Source organism: Nomascus leucogenys, chromosome X (assembly GCF_006542625.1).
Source record: "Nomascus leucogenys isolate Asia chromosome X, Asia_NLE_v1, whole genome shotgun sequence".
NCBI lineage: Eukaryota > Metazoa > Chordata > Mammalia > Primates > Hylobatidae > Nomascus > Nomascus leucogenys.
The window spans coordinates 40719793-40734502 of NC_044406.1; the positions used below are offsets into that span (position 1 = coordinate 40719793).

Genomic DNA, 14710 nt, shown 5'->3' on the forward strand with positions numbered 1-14710 from the left:
CTCCAAAATTCCTAACCAGTGCACCTCAAAACTGTCAGCATCATCAGAAACAAGGAAAGTCTGAGAACCTGTCACAGTCAAAAGGAGCCCCAGGAGACATGATGACTAAAGGCACTGTGTTGTCTTGGATGGGATCCTGGAACAGAAAAAAAAGCATTCAGTCAAAACTAAGAAAATCTGAATAAAGTATGGATGGTAGTAAATAATAATGTATCAATAAGGGTTAATTACTTTTAAATGTACCATAGTAATGTAAGATATTAATAGTAGGGAAAACTGAAAGTGGGGTATATGGGAACCCTTTTTGTACTACCTTCACAACTTTTCTGTAAATCTAATACTATATAAAACTAAAGTTTTGTTATTAAAATCACAGTAAAAATAAAAATAATGGAGAAACTAAGATAAACAAAAGCTGAAAGAATTATTTACTAGAAGACCTGCTGTATAAAAAGTACTAAAAATAATCTTTCTGGGCTAAAATGGAAAACACTAAATAGTAACTCAAATTGACAAGAAGAAATGACAAGCACCAGTAAAGGTAGGTAAATATAAAACACAGTATGAATGTATTTCCGTTTGTAACCCCATTCTTCTCCTATCTGATTAAAGAGACAAATGCGTATGTAAAGTAATAATTCTAAAACTGTTCATGCCTTTATAATGTATAAAAATGTCTTTTGTATGACAAAAGTAGCACAAAAAATAGAAAATAGAGCTATACTGAACCAAAGTTTTTGTATACCTTTGAACTTCTTAGCATTAACCAGATTAGTTTGTTTAAGATGCTAATTGTAAATTCCAGAGCAAGTGTTAACAAAATAACCCAAAAATGTAACACAGGAAATGACAAGGAAATTAAAATGGTACGGTAGAAAATATCTATTTAATACAAAAAAGCAGTAATGCAGGAAATCATACTAAAAATGTCTCTAACCACAATGGAATGAAATCAGATATCAAGAACAGAAGGAAATTTAGAGACATTGGCAAATATGTAAAAATTAAACAACCCAGTCATAAAAAACTAATGGATCAAAAAGAAATCACAAGGGAAATTTAAAACTACTTTGAGATAAATGAAAATGAAAACACAATGTTTCAAAATGAACGGGATGCAGCTAAACCATAGTTTAGAGATGAATTTATCACTCTGAATGCCTATATTTAAACAGAAGAGACTGGGCACAATGGCTCATGCCTGTAATCCCAGTAATTTGAAAGCTGAGGTGGGAGGATCGCTTGAGCCCAGGGGTTCCAGACCAGCTTGAGCAACATAGCAAGACCCCATATCTCTACACAAAATTTAAAAATTAGCCAGGCATAGTGGCACATACTTATAGTCCTAGCTACTCAGGAGGCTGAGGTAGGAGGATCCCTTGAACCCAGGACACTGAGGCTACAGTGAGCTGTGATCACACCACTGCACTCCAGCCTGAGCAACAGAGTGAGACCCACATCTCAAAAAAAGGAAAGAAGAGAAAAAGAAAAATCTCAAACCAATAGCATACCATACCATCTTTAAGACATTAAATAAAGAGGAGCCATAAACCCAAAGCAAACAGATGGAAGGAAATAATAAAGATTAGAATGGAAACAAATGAAAGAGATAACAGAAAAACAACAGAGAAAAAAATGAAACCAAAAGTTTGTTCTTTGATAAAATTTAAGAAAATTGACAAGCCTTTAGATAGCAACATTATTATATCTATAGGACCTCACGTAGCAGGGTGAGGCCAACCTGTGTTATTGATCTTGATTATGCCTTTAGGGGTTCTGGATTTAACCAGTTAAAAAAAAGTCCCATTCACCACAAAGGTCTATCTTAGAAAGCCATGTGACTTTTTACTTGTTTCCATACTTTAAAAAAACTAATTCAGGCACAGCACAACTCTGGCCACTTAGTTTAAGCTGACCTGAAATCCTTTTGGGACTCAGGCAGTGTCATGATAGTATGAGTACACACAAGAAGTACAGTCCCAGAAGGCTCATGTACCCCTAGAAACAAAAGAGTTTATAATTATTAGGGTACCCCAAGTAGGACATACGTTAGGCAGTACAGCTTATCAGGACCCGAATGTGGCCTCCATGATAGGAATTCCTGCCCTAAGTTTCCCAGTCCAGTCCGAAAAATTAGAATTAGTCTTAATTTCAGAGAAAATGACTAAAGTAATATGTTCCAAACAGGTTTGCTTGCACATAACATCAGTTTATCAGCTTTATAAGTGTGGACAGCATTTGGAGGTATTCTACACAGAAGGTACAGGATCTGGGGCCACCCATTGCTGTCTGAGTCAGCATATCAACAGATATGATCATAGGCTGTGAAGTTTGCATACAAAGCACTTGCAGCTGTTTGGAAAGACAGCATGAGGAGTTTCCCTTCAAGACAAAGGGAAAGTTTCAAGGAATGGTTCTGAAAAACAGAGATCATTAATATCTCCCCTCCCCACTCCTCCTCATGCCTCCACAGGTGGCAGGGTTTTGATTTTTCTCCCACTTTTACAAAATGAGTGTGTTCCATTCAATTATCAAAACTTTACATTTTCCCCAACCATATTTTTAATTCTCACTCAGACCTTTTTGATAGAGGCAGGAGGCAGACAAATGCCTAGGCAGACAGGGCAGGGTCCCTGGTGAAACCCCATCTCCAAGCCAAAGACAGTTTAAAGCCTGAAAGCCAAGCTACAAGTCGAATTCACAGACTGGATTGAGAACCTGTCTTTCCGTTTGGTGCACTTTACTCTGATTGATTTCCCCAACCCTTCCCCTATTTTACCTATACCTATGCTTCCCTAATTGTTTTTTTACACTGTTATGCCCACCTTTGAGTGATACCTTTAACTTTTTTTTTTGCATACTCACAAATAAGTCAGCACTCACTCCCTTATTCTAAGCCCATAAAAGCTCTGCACTCAGCCACAGTGAGAGAGAAACCACCTGACTCCAGGTGGGGTACCACCCTTATGTCCCCTCTCCACTGAGAGCTATTTCCTCACTCAATAAAATTATTCTCTGCCCTCCTCCCTCTTTGATTGTCAGTGTATCCTCATTCTTCTTGGACACACGACGAGAGCTCAGGAACCACCAAACATGGGTACAGGGAAGCCTGTAACATTGTGGCCCTCTGCCCTCCACCAGCAGAGGGCAGCTGCCCCATGTGACAGAAACAGTGGCAGGGCCGAGACAGCCCCAAAGCTGTGGATCGAGGCAGGGCAAGGGCGTTGCCAGCTGGGTATCTCTGGCTGGCAAAAGTGATCAAGAAAAATTCTGTGTCATTTTCGTCTGGGCAGGTTGTATGCAGGAGGGACAAAAGCATTTTCACAGGACAAAAATTATACAACATAACCAGAAAGATACACGTCATGACAGAATTTTGAGTTTCAACACTTTTCAAGATGGTTTTACATAACCTCACAACCCTTTTGTCCTGACCACTTATCCAAGTGGGCAGCCTAGAAAAGCAAAATCTCTTTCTGAGGAGAGCTGCATTAAATAAACTGCCTTACTGAGATGTGTGCACCAGGAGAACAGTAAGGGAAGTAAAGTTAGGCCATCAGTTTATTGTTGCAAACTGTAATTACTCAAGAAGTAAAACAAATCAACATCAGTGAGATACCCGTAAGAATGGGTCAAGTGTCCAATCTGTCATGAGTGGGCAGAAGATTCATACTCCTTGTAATATGTCCATCCCTAACTTATAATTTGGGGCAGGAATCACAGGTTAGGAACACAATTAGCCTCTGCATCAGAAATATAAGTCAATCAGCAACTCAATCTTAGATGGTTTCATCAGAGAACAAGCCCTTTCTCATGGGCATCTGCAAGTGATCCAGGTAGTCCATCCAGCATCAATGATGTTTTTATAGACTAGGATCCCACAGAAGTGTGTTTAAAACATGCAATAGAGTCCCAGAATCAGAGTTCTGCTGATTGAGCCTATGCCTGCTTTCAGTTATGCACAGCTCCTGCTCAAGACTGAAACTGCCCATAGAAGGCACTATCAGCTTAGAGTCAGGTTCAGGTAATTAAGATCTGTGAATTAAGAATTCCAGACACAGCCAGTGGTTTTTCTTCAACAGCAGCAAAGTCAAAATGTTGCAAAGACAGATAGCCATGTTCCAAGTCCAAGGGACAAGCAAGGATCCCATAAGCCCTTAGCGTCTATTTGACTCATTCAAAGATAGGCAGTGGGAAATCATTAGCCTTTAAGTGTCAGACTCTGACAGTCCACTTGCAACATAAAAATTTCTTTTTAAAACTCCAAAAGTAAATCTCTATCTAAAAATTGTCTCTTATTTTGTGTTGTTTGCCCTTTCCCAGAGGTTCCAATAGACAAAAATCATAGCAAATAGCATAAGTTAGAGAGATTTATTCTGTTTGCAATACTCTAAGCATTTAAGTTATAATATTCTCACTGGGGCAAAAAGAAAGCAAATTATGTCCCATTAACACTTTCTTATATTGAGGTGATGCCTCTAGAATTTACGAAATTATAAGAATTTTATCATACATCTTTCGAAGAACTGAATATTTATGTCTCTCCACCCCCCGAAAGCCTGGTTTTGAATCCCTAATTCCCAATGTGATGGTATTTGGAACTGGGGCCTTTGGGACGTGCTTAGGTTTACATGAGATCATAAGGATGGAACCCCCTCCCCATGATGAGATTAGCGCCCTAATTAGAAAAGGAAAAGACCAGAGCTTGCTCTCTCTCCTTGCCATGTGAAGATACAGCACAAAAGTAGCTGTCTGCAAACCAGGAAGTGAGCCCACCACACTAGACACAGAATCTTCCAGCACCTCGATCTGGAAGCTCCCAGCCTCTGAAACTGTGAGACATTAATGTTTGTTGTTAAATCTCAATCAATGGTATTTTGTCATAGCAATGTAAACTGATTGAGACATATTTAAATGCAATAGTCACAAAAATACAATGTGAATTTTTACAATTCTCTCCTTTTTTTTCTCACTGCAAACCCCTAGCAGTAAACTCAGCATGTACATTGTTAACATTATGGTTGCTTGGAGATCACTACGGGGATTCAAGATGTGTGTATTTGCGGGAGTCGAGGAAGACGCTGCTCTGATATCTCACTGGTTCCCACCCCACCCCCCGCCTTTTTTTTTTCTCTCTGGCTTATCTAAAGCTTTGCTCTAGCCAAGGGAATGGATTTAACTTTTTGTCCTGCCACTTAAAGGATAGAGCAATGCAAGCTTTTAACATTTTTGACCCACCCAAAGCTTACCTTTGGAAATGTTTGGGCTGTTTTTCCTTCCACCTGGAGGCAAAAAAAAAAAAAAAAAAAAAAAACCAAAGCCACTTTTTGCATTTCTTTTTTGCCTTTTAGAATGACTAAAAGCAGCTAAGGAATCCAGCAAATCAACTCTCAATATAATATACCCCAGTAATAAAACAAATGATAAATTACATGAACATCTCAATAGACACAGAAAACGCTTTCAACAAAATTTATCACTATTTTTATGATTTTTTTTTTTTGAGACGGAGTCTCATTCTGTCACTCAGGCTGGAGGGCAGTGGTGCAATCTCAGCTCACTGCAACCACTGCCTCCTGAGTTCAAGCAGTTCTCCTGCCTCAGCCTCCCAGGTAGTTGAGATTACAGGCACCTGCCACGGTGCCCAGCTAATTTTTGTATTTTTAGTAGAGACGGGGTTTCACCATGTTGGCCAGGCTGGTCTCAAACTCCTGACCTCAGGTAATCCGCCTGCCTCAGCCTCCCAAAGTGCTGGGATTACAGGCGTGAGCCACCATGCCTGGCCCCATTTTTATGATTTTTAAAAAACTCATCAAACTAGGAATAGAAGGAAATACCCTCACCCTAATAAAGGACATCTATGAAAAAAGTATTTCTAACATAATACTTAGTTGTGAAAGACTGGATACTTTCCCCTTAAGATCAGGAACAGACAAGAATGTCTGCCTCCAGCACTTCTATTTAATATTGTACTGGAGGTTCTAGCCAGGGTAATTAGTCAAGAAAAGAGAAATAAAAGACATCCACATTGTAAATGAAGAAATAAAACTATATTCACAGATGAGATGAACTTGTATATAGACAATCTTAAGAAATCCACAAAAAATTTGGAGCTAATAATTGAGTTCAACAAAGTTGTAGGCTATAAAACCAAAGAGGGTTGGGCACAGTGACTCACACCTGTAATCCGAGCAGTTTGGGAGGCCGAGGCGGGCAGATCACCTGAGGTCAGGAGTTCAAGACTAGCCTGGCCAACATAGCAAAACCCCATCTCTACTAAAAAGTACCAAAAAATTATCCAGACATGGTGGTGTGTTCCTGTAGTCCCAGCTACTCGAGAGGCTGAGGTAGGAGAATTGTTTGAATCCAGGAGGCATAGGCTTCACTAAGCCAATATGGCGCCACTGTACTCCAGCCTGGGCAACAGAACAAGACTCCGTCTAAAAATAAATAAATAATACATTAAAAAAATGAAAAAAATAATTGTTTTTCTATTACTAGCAATGAACAATCTGAAGATAATTTTTAAGAATCCATTTCAATACCATCAAAAAATAAAATAATTGGGAATAAATTTAACAAAAAAAAGCACATGACTTCACTGAAAACTATAAAAAAAACTTTGAAATATAGATCTAAATAAATGGAAAGATACTCTATTTTCATCGATTGGAACACTTAATATTGTTAAGATGGTGGTACTTCTCAAATTGATCTATAGATTTAACACAATCCTTATCAAAATAGCAGCTGGCTTTTATTTTTTATTTTTTATTTTTTTTGTAGAAACTGTCAACCTGTTCTGAAAACTCTTATGGAAATGCAGGGGAATCTAAATTTTTTTTAAATCATGAAAAAGAAGAACAAAATTGGAAGACAACACTTCCCAATTTTAAAACTTACTATAAAGCTACAATATTCAAGATTGTATGTTAATGGAATATGGATAGACATATAGATAATGTAATACAATTGAAAGTCCAGAAATAAACCCATATAGTCAACTGATTTTCAACCAGGGTGACCTGACCATTCAATGTGTGAAAGATCTGTCTTTTCCACTGGGCGCGGTGGCTCACGCCTGTAATCCCAGCATTTTGGGAGGCGGAGGTGGGTGGATCATGAGGTCAGGAGATCAAAACCATCCTGGCTAACACAGTGAAACCCTGTCTCTACTAAAAATACAAAAAAAATTAGCCAGATGTGGTGGCGGGCGCCTGTAGTCCCAGCTCCTCGGGAGGCTGAGGCAGGAGAATGGCGTGAACCCGGGAGGCGGAGCTTGCAGTGAGCCAAGATCGTGCCACTGCACTCCAGCCTGGGCGACAGAGCGAGACTCCATCTCAAAAAAAAAAAAAAAAAGAAAGAAAGATCTGTCATTTCAAAAAATAGTGCTGGGACAACTAGATATCCACATGGAAAAAGTGAATTTGTATCCCTACCTTACACTCTGTATAGAAATTAACTGAAAGTGGATCATAAACCTAAATATTGAACCTAAAACTATACAACCTAGAAAAAACATAGTGGTAAACCTTTGTAACCTTAGATAAGGTAATAGATTTTTAGATATGACATAAAAATACAAGCAACAGAAGAAAAAATAAGTTAGATAGACTTCATTACATCAAAAATGTGTGTGCCATAACGATACACAAGACAAAAACCCACGGAATGAGAGAAAATATTTATAAATAATATCTGATAATGATCTAGTATCTAAAATATGTAAAGAGTTCTCACAACTCAATAATAAAAGATAAATAACCCAATTAAAAATGGACAATGTATAGATTTTTCTCAAAAGAAGTTATACAGATGACCAATAAGCACAGAGAAAGAAACTCAGCTTCATTATTCATTTGGGAAATGTGAGCCAAAAACCACAATAAAATACCACTTCACCTCACCAGTACAGCTAAAATAAAAAGACAGACAACAAGAAAATTGGTGAGGATATGGAGAAATAAGGATCTTCGTGCATTTCTATTGGGAATGTATAATGATGCAGCTGCTTTGGAATACATTTTTATAGTTCCTCATAATTTAAGAATAGAGTTACCTTATGACCTAGCAGCTCTGTTATTAGGTATATAGTATATACTCAGGAGAAATAAATGTATATGTTAAAACAAATACTAATACATGAAGTTTTACAGCAGCATGATTTACAATAGCCAAAAAGGAGAAAAAAAAGTCCATCAACCAATGAATGGATTAAAAAACGTGGCATATCTATACAATCGAATCTTGTTCAGTAACCAAAAGGAAGAAAGTACTGATATATACTTAAACATAAATGAACCTTAAAAATATTATGCTAAGTGAAAGAAGCCAGAAACAAAAGGCAACACACTTTATATGATTCCATGTATATGAAATAACCAGAACAGGCAAATCCATAGAGACTAAAAGCATAATAGTGTTTGCCAGGGGCTGAGGGGAAGGGGAAATGGGGATTGACTATCAATGGGTATGAGTTTCTTTCTGGGGTAACAAAAATGTTCTGCAAATAGTGGTGATGGTTGCACAACTCTTTGAATACACTAAAAAACACTAAATTATACATTTCAGTGTTGATGAATTTTAAGATACGTGAACCTTTATAAAATAAGAACCAATAAATGATGAGTTAATGGGTGCAGTACACGAACATTGCACATGTATACATATGTAACAAACCTGCACATTGTGCACATGTACCCTAAAACTTAAAGTATAATAATAAAATAAAAAAATTAAAAAATTAAAAAAATTTAAAAAAAGAACCAAAAAAACCCTTCTAAATCATGGTATATTCTATATGTTAATAGGGCCTTGAGTTACAGAGGTGTATGTATTTGTTAAAATTTGCCAATAGTACAGTTGTGAGTTGCGCATCTCACTTGACATAAATTTTACCACAAGAAAGAATAAAGCACATATAAATATTGATCTCTAGTTAATTACATGCATACCAGAATATCCAGAGTTGAAGTATTCTGATATGCAACTTTCTTTGAAATGAATTAAAATAAGTTGGACTGTTGAATGGACAGAAGGATGAATAGAGAGATGGATATCTAATAAAGCAAATATTGCAAAACATTGTTGGTAGAATCTAAGTAGTGAGCTTATGGATATTCAATTTATCATTCTTTCAACTTTTCTGTATGTTTAAGAATGTTTGTATTAGTCAAGATAGGAGGATCATTTGAGGCCAGGAGTTCAAGACCAGTCTGGGCAACATAGCAAGACCCCATCTCTTCCAAAAATTAAAAAAAAAATTAACCAAGCATGGTGACACATGTGTGTAGTCCCAGCTACTTGGGAGGCTGAGGCAGGAGGATTGCTTGAGACCAGGAAATTGAGGCCATGATCATGACACTGCACTTCAGCCTGGATGACAGAGTGAGACCCTGTCTCCAAAAAAGAATATTCATATTAAAATGTTAGCCAAAAATGACCCTGTTTTATCTGTAACACATTTTAATTAACACATCACCTTTCTCCATTTCTTATCTACCAAACTTACTACATTCATTCACCAGATATATGTTGAGGGCTATATCTATTTGCCAGGAACTGTTCTAGATATACCAGATACATTTATGAACAAAACAGACAAAACTCCCTGCCTTAGTTGCTAGTGGGATTCAAACAACAAACAAATAGAAGTATAACTTGTCAGGTATGGGCAAATACTATGAAGATAATTAGAGTATCAGGAAAGAATTATCCATACCAATGCATCTACTTCCGCATCTTCCTCACTCTTCAATGTCTCATAATCTAGGTTTTATTCCCACTATTTTAAATTTCTTAATAAAACATAATCATTTTTCTTCAGTCCTCATAGCTCTTCTCCACAACCTGTCAGTAGCATTCAACATTGGTACTCACTCCCTTCTTAAATATAGACCCCCCTCTGTTGCTCCACATTTAGCTACCTTCTTATAACTCTCTTTAACTATGGTTTCATATACCTCCACAGCTTCATTTATTAGATATTTCCGGTTCTGACTTATCTTCTACATCCTAGATTGGTATTTTGACCACCAGAAACACCTTTATTCCTAGACATCTTACCATTACCTTAAACTTCATACAACCAAAGACAAATTCATCATTGACCCCACAGGACCATTTTGTGCTCTGGGTTTCATGTATTTAGAGGTGGTACTACACAGGGTACAAAATTCAATTCTACCTTGGTCTTATTTTCTCCCTCAGAAACAACAAGTCATGGAGGCCTGCCATTTATTTCTTAGTAATATCACTCAAGGACCTAGGCATCCTAGTAACAGGAATACAGGAATCTGAACAATAACCTGGTTGCCTGTACTTATTTCTCAGCTTTTCTGGTACCCATTTGGGACTTGCAGCCCTCCCAAAAGTGATATTATAATCCCCTTGGATTGGAAGAGGATGTTCTACCAGACAGAAATGTAAAGAGCATGTTCAGCAACAGCTCACATAGAAGGAATCTTGATGAAAGCCCAATAAAATACCATCTCTTCCAACTTGGCATGGTGATCACAGCTGGTCACTCCGTATCTCAGTTTTCTCATCTGTAAAGTGAGAAAGATCGAATTTACCACACAGGGTGTTTATGAGGATTTAAAGTCTTAATACAGGCCTACCTTGGAGATATTACAGGTTTGGTTCCAGATCACCACAATAAAGTGAATATTTCAGCAAAGCAAGTCACACAAATTTTTTGGCTTCCCTGCCCATATGAAAGGTATGTTTACACTAATACTGTAGTCAATTAAGTATACAATAGCATTATGTCTAACAAACAATGTGCATACCTTAATTAAGAAATACTTTATTGCTAAAAAAATGCTCACAATCACCTGAGCCTTCAGTAAGTTGTAATCATTGTGGAGATGAAAGGTCTTGCCTCAATGTTGATGGCTGCTGACTGATCAGGGTGGTGGTTGCTGAAGGCTGGGGTGCCTGTGGCAATTTCTTACAATAAACAATAAAGAAGTTTGCCACATCGACTATTTCTTTCACAGAAGATTTCTCCGTAGCATGAGATGGTGTTTGATAGCATTTTACCCACATTCCTTCCAAAATTTGGAGTGAATCCTCTGAAATCCTGCTATTGTTATACCAACTAAGTTTATGTAATATTCTAAATCATTTTCTGTTATTTTAATAATGTTCACAGGATCTTCACCAGGAGTAGATTCCACTTCTCAAGAAACCACTTTATTTGCTTATCCATAAGAAGTGACTCCTCATCCATTCAAGTTTGATCATGAGATTAAAGCAATTCAGTGACATCTTCAGGCTCCACGTTTAATTCTAATCTCTTGCTATTTTGCTACATCTTCAGTTAATTTCTCCACAGAAGTCTTAAACTGCTCAAAGTCATCCACAAGGATTGAAATCAACTTCTTCCAAACTCCCATTAATGTTAATATTTTGACCTCCTCCGATGAATCATGAATGTACTTAATGGCATCTAAAATGGTGAATTCTTTCCAGAAGGTTTTCAATTTACTTTGCCCAGATCCATCAGAGGAATCGCTATCTATGGTAGCTACATGTGTTTCTTAAATAATAAGATTGAAAGTCAAAATTACTGCTGATCTATGGGCCGCAGAATCATATTGTGTTAGCAGGCATGACAATAACATGAATCCCCTTGTACATCTCCATAGAGCCCTTGCATGACCAGGTGCATTGTCAATGAGCACTAATATTTTGAAAGGAATCTTTTTTTCTGAGTGGTAGTTCTCAACAGTAGGCTTAAAATATTCAGTAAACTATGCTATAAACAGATGTGCTATCATAAAGGCTTTGTTGTTCCACTTATAGAGCACAGGCAAAGTAGATTTTGCATAATTCTCAAGGGCCTAGAATTTTTGGAATGGTAAATAAGCACTGGCTTCAACTGAAAGTCACCAGCTGCATTAGCCCCTAATGAAAGAGTCAGCCTGTACTTTGAAGCTTTGAAACCAGGCATTGATTCCTCTCTAGCTATGAAAGACCTAGATGGCATCTTCTTCCAATATAAGGCTTTTGGGTCGATGTTAAAAATCTGTTATTTAGTGTAGCCATCTTCATCAATAATTTTAGCCAGATCTTTTGGATAATTTGCTGCAGCTTCTCCATCAGCACTTACTCCTTTACCTTGCACTTTTATTTTATGGAGATGGCTTCTTTCCTTAAACCTAGTGAGTCAACCTCTTCTCGCTTCAAACTTTTCTTCTACAGAGTCCTTACCTCTCTCAGCCTCCCTAAAATTGAATAGAGTCCATGCCTTACTCTGGATTAGGCTTCGGCTTAAGAGAATGCTGTGGCTTGTTTGATCTTCTATACAGACACTCAAAATTTCTTCATATGAGCAATAAAGCTGTTTTGCTTTTTTATCATTCATATGTTCACTGGAGTAGTACTTTTAATTTTCTTCAATAACTTTTCCTTTGCATTCACTACTTGGTTTATTCTTTGATGCCAGCAGCCTAGTTTTTGGCCTATCTTGGCTTTTGATAGGCCTCCTTCACTAAACTTAATCATGTCTAGCTTTTGATTTAAAGTAAGAAACGTGTGATTCTCTTCCTTCCACTTGAACACTCGGGGGCCACTGTAGGGTTATTCATTGGCTTAATTTTAATATCATTGTATCTCAGAAAGTAGGGAGTCCTGAGAAGAGGAAGAGAGATGGGGAAATGATCAGTTGGAGCAGTCAGAACACATACAACATTTATTAAGTTCACTGTCTTATATGGGTACAGTTTATGGTGCCCTGAATCAATTACAACAGTAACATCAAAGATCACTGATAACACATCATCATAACAGACATAATAATGAAAAACTTTGAAATATTACAAGAATTACCAAATTGTGACAGAGACATGAAGTAAGCACATGCTACTGGAAAAATGACACAAATATACTTGCTTGATACAGAGTTCCCACAAACTTTCAATATGTAAAAAACACAGTATCTGTGACATGCAATAAAGTGCTATAAAACGAGGTATGTTTACACACACAAAGATTTTATAACAACTCATGGCATATATTGTGCCAGATAAGTGTTAGCTGCTGCTATTATCACCATTATAATATCCGGATTGGACTCATTATTTTTAAATGTGAGTTAGTCTCATTCCTTGAATTGGAAGGTTGAAAAAACTAACAAGAAATGTCAATACTTGTTTCATGCTTACTATATGTGAGACACCATTCTAAATACCTTACAAGCATTGGCTTAATATTCATAACAGTATTATTAACAAGCTTAAGATTTGTTATTTTTCTCATTGTATAAATGAGGAAAGTGAGTTCCAACTCTAGCTATCTTCTTTGTTTAGACCTCAGGAAAAAGCAATCAATAGAACAACTATGGAATGAGGTGGGCCTATGTGTATTGAACATGTTGTTAATGAACAAGTTAAGAAGAGACTGTGCAAAGCAACATGAGTGATTCCATTGGTTTTAAGAAAAAGTTCAGGTTACAGAGTGGAGAGGGTGAGGAGGCTGCATCTGGCTCCCACTCTCACAGCCACTGCAGTACATTGAGCTCCATAGAGACAGCTCCAGGGCAGGTGAGAGCCAAACAGGCACTGGGTGATTCTGCCTTGCTGAGGAAAAATAACATAGGCAAAGGAGATCCTAACAAGCTGAAAGGCGAAATGTCATCACATCATATGCAATCTTTGTGCAAACTTCCTGGGAGGAGCACAAGAAGCAGCACCCAGATGCTTCAGTCAACTTCTCAGAGTTTCCTAAGAAGTGCTCAGAGAGGTGGAAGACCTTGTCTGCTAAAAAGAAACGAAAATTTGAAGACTCAGTAAGGGTGGACATGGCCCATTATGAAACAGAAATGAAAATCTATATCCCTCCAAAAGCAGAGACCAAAATGAAGTTCAAAGATCCCAACGCACCCAAGAGCCCTCCTTTGGCCTTTTTCATGTTCTTTTCTGAGGATTGCCCAAAAATCAAAGAACACCCTGGCCTATCAATTAGTGATATTGCAAAAAAACTGGGAGAGATGTGGAATTACACTGCTGAAGATGACAAGCACCCTTATGAAAAGAAGGCTGTGAAGCTGAAGGAAAAATATGAAAAGGATATTGCTGCATTTGGAGGTAAAGGAAAGCCTGATGCTGCAAAAAAGGGAGCCATCAAGTCTGAAAAAAGCAAGAAAAAGAAGGAAGAGGACAAAATGAGGAATATGAAAATTAAAAAGGTAATAATGATGAATAAGTTGGTTCTAGCAGGTTTTTTATTGTCTATAAAACATTTAAGCCCCCTGTACACAACTCACTCCTTTCAAAGGAAAAAAATTAAAATATAAGCTATACGTTTTTAAACCTTACAGCATCTTTGTGTGTGTGTGTGTGTAGTTATCCCACTACCAAACGTGTCTTTAGATGGCCACAAACTGCCTGGTATGGTATGGGGGTTGTAAATTGGTATGGGAATTTAAAGCAGGTTCTTGTTGGTGCACAGCACAAATTAGTTATATATGGGGATGGTAATTTTTTCATCTTCAGTTGTCTCTGGTGCAGCTTATATGAAATAGTTGTTCTGTTAACTGAATATCACTCTAATTGCAAAAAAAAGTTGTAGCAATTTTGCTGACATTATGAATGCTTCTAATACAATTTTTAAAATTAGTATTGTAGTCCTTTTCATAGGTCTGAAATTTCATAGCTCTGAAAAAGTCCTTTTTCTTCTTGAAGGGAAACTAGTCTTTTGCTTTTGC

At 37.4% G+C, this 14710-nt stretch overlaps 1 pseudogene; it reads left to right on the forward strand.

Annotated features, from left to right (window-relative positions):
* Positions 1 to 13418: 13418 nt before the first annotated feature.
* On the forward strand, positions 13419 to 14187 carry LOC100593165 (annotated as a pseudogene).
* Positions 14188 to 14710: the final 523 nt, after the last annotated feature.